This window comes from Schistocerca nitens, chromosome 1 (assembly GCF_023898315.1).
Source record: "Schistocerca nitens isolate TAMUIC-IGC-003100 chromosome 1, iqSchNite1.1, whole genome shotgun sequence".
In the NCBI taxonomy this organism is placed as follows: Eukaryota; Metazoa; Arthropoda; class Insecta; order Orthoptera; family Acrididae; genus Schistocerca; species Schistocerca nitens.
Window position 1 is genome coordinate 95,171,491 of NC_064614.1, and position 3,457 is coordinate 95,174,947.

A 3,457-nucleotide genomic window follows, 5' to 3' on the forward strand; every position below is an offset into this window, starting at 1 on the left:
ACAGCGCTCAGGGAATCGGTGGGGCACGCCTAAGGACTGGGGAGCGATGGAGTGCATCATAAAATGTGACGGACAAGAACTAGAATAGTAGTAGACACAGTTAGGTTTGGCAGTAGATGATTTTATTTATGGTAGACATAGTAGTCTCTTATAATAATAATAATGATAATAAAAAATATAATAATTATTATTATTACTATTCATAATAGAAATAGTTATGGTGATAGTAGGTAGTATTGTGCAGGAGATGATTTATATTGGATACTTTGTGTGAGAATCTGTGTAAGAACACAGCCTGTGTTTCAATTGTAGGTAACATGTTACTATTCAATAAATAAATTGAAAATAGAATAGAAGAGTGGGTTGAAGGTGTACTGGACATCGATAATGCATAAAAGGCCTCGAAGAACATGGTATTCTGAGCAACGTCAGACGTCTTACAGGAACCAGGTGTCTGAGTTATTGCCAACACTGCTTAATTTTCCTCTTGCGTTGTCTGTCAAGCTCTTCATTCACTCTGGACGTTGTGTGTCTTCTCATGAAGTCACCTTTCTGAGAGTGGAGAAAGGGCGGCGGTAAGGCATGCTGCAAGAATGTGTGTTCCAAGATGTCAAAAAAATCCCCATGTTGACTTGGAAAAGTACTCTGGGAAAGAAATTGTGTACAGGTATATTTTATGTCCTCAAATGAATGTAGCTGCATGTGGTATAACTGTATCAAAAAATTAGCTTTTAAGAGTTCTGCACATACACTTCTGCCAATAAAAGTTTGGTGATAGCAAAGCTCCTGATTATTGACAAAAGATTATTATTTAACATCTTATATGACTTGAGTGATTCACTAACAGTTTCATTCTCAAAGACGTGAGAGATGTAACATATTGAACACCTACATTCCAATCTTTTACAGCTGACAGTTTCACTTTTTGTCAGAATTTTCTATTCCCTAGGTGACTGGAACGAGGCTGTTAATATCCTTAACATATTATACAACTCTCGTTTTCTCGATACAACACAGCAATAGATATCAAAACTGACTGATTATCAGAACTTTACATCTGCATTCTAAAAAAATTTCTCGCACTCTGCCAATCAACTAGAGAACAATCTATGAAGATACTGCCTGTGTCTGTAGCCTTGTTCCCTTGAACTTGTGTTGGAATGTTCACTGTCAGTACCATGTTTTTATCTCAGACAGATCAGTGAGACTGATTATAATGAAATCCCTAAAAAAACATAAGATTATAATGAAATTCTCACAAAAAACATACGCCAAGCCTGTTACACTGTCAGGTCGTGGGAAGAAAACTATTTAGTCTGAACTTCAGGATCTTTAGAGGCGTATATTTAACCGTTTTGCTTGAAAATTAAAACTCTCACCCACTATCTTCCAATGTTTGTCTTCAAATGTTTGTATAGTATCTGGTCATTCGTCAGACACTCCTTCTTCGGGCACAGTGCTGGAACAAGCTGCTCCACGGCCGCAGGTGCTACACCTTCGGATTGTGTACGTGCCTCGGTAGTACGTTTGTGCGTTTTGGGCACAGTACTGACGAACAAGTTGTCGACAATTTTTGTTGGTCCATCACGGCCAGTGAACATCGGCTAGCATGTACTTTTCAACGTCAATAAACTTTACCAACAGCCGTTCATTTTGAAAGCAACCAGTTACGGTAAAAATGAATTGCCGAAACTGGTTGCTTTCAGAAAAAAATAAAATATCTTGAAGTGTACGGCTGTTGGTAAAGTTTATTGACATTGAAATGTGTTGGGGCACCACTGTCGCTCATAGGCAGCGAGGGCATGAGCAATGGCGGGAGCGACAGTCCATGTCAGCATTTATGGCATCTGGGCCGGGGATGTGCAGTACACAGCTTCGCATCTAGCCATGCAACGCCGTGTTTTTCCGCGTTACGGTTACTGTGTAAACTTCCGTCGTATTTGACCATTCTCTCGTGTTTTAAGTGAGCGGATTTACGATTGACTGTTTTCCATGGCATTTGTGTTCTGTGGGCTTTCTTATAATGGCTAAAACACTTAGAACGCTCCAAGTGTTTCACAAACAGGAAAGAAAGCTTATTTTTAAAGTGTGCTCGTACTGATAGAGTTGAAAACAATAAAGTCACCGGGTCCGGATGGAATCCCAAATCGGTTTTTCAAAGAGTGCACTACGGCTCCTTATTTAGCTTTCTCTCGCCCAGCGCCAAGTTCAAAGCGACTGGAAAAAATCAGAGGTGACCCCTGTCTGTAAGAAGGGCAAAAGAACGGTCCCGCAAAATTACAGACCAGTGTCCCTAATATCGGTTTGGTGCAGAATTTTTGAATATATTCTCAGTTCGAATATAATAAAGTTTGTTGAGACCAATAAATTTATGTCCACTAATTAGCATGGTTTTAGAAAGCATCACTCGTATGGAACTCAGGTTGCCCTTTTCTCATATGACGCACTGCGAATTATGGACGAGGGGCGACAGGCAGATTCCATATTTCTACATTTCCAAAAAGGATTTTACACGGTCCCCTACTGAAGGCTGTTAAAGAAGGTACGAGCATATTGAATAGTTCACAGATATATGAGTGGCTCCAACACTTCTTAAATTATAGAACCAAGTATGTCCTCGACGGCGAATGTTGATCAGGGAGAAGCGTGTCGTCAAGGGTGCCCCAGGGACGTGGGACAGGTCCTCTGTTATTCTCTACATACATACATACATACATACATACATCATCTGGCGGTCAGTATGAGCTGCAGTCTGCTGTTGTTTTCTGATGATGCTGTGCTGGATGGTAAGGTTTCGTCGTTGTGACTGTAGGAGGATACAAGACAGACAAAATTTCTGTTTGGTGTGATGAATGACAGCTATCTCTAAATGTACAAAAATGTAAGTTAATGCGGATGAGTAGTAAGAACAAACCTGTAGTCTTTGGATACAGAATTACTAGTGTCATGCTTGGCTCTGTCACGTTGTTTAAATATCGGGGTATAAGGTTGCAGAGCGGTATGAAATAGAAAGAGCATATGAGGATTGTGGTAAGAAAAGGCAAATGGCCGACTTCGGTTTTTTGGGAGACTCCTAGGAAAGTGTGGTTCATCTGTAAAGGAGACCGCATATAGGACGCCAGTGCGACATATTCTCGAGTACTGCTCGAGTGTCTGGGATCTGCATGATCGGGTTAAAGGAAGACATCGAAGCAATTCAGAGGCGGTCTGCTAGATTTGTTACTGGTAGGTTCGAACAACGCGCAAGTGCGGCTGGGATGCTTCGGGAACTGAAATGGTAAGACGATATTTTTTTCGAGGAACACTATTCAGTACATTTAAAGAACTGACATTTAAAGCTGACTCCAGAAGGACTTCTTGGCTCCAACATAAATCGCGCGTAAGGACCACGAATATGAGATACGAGAAATTAGGGCTCATACGGAGGCATATAGATAGTCGTTTTTCCCTCGTTCTA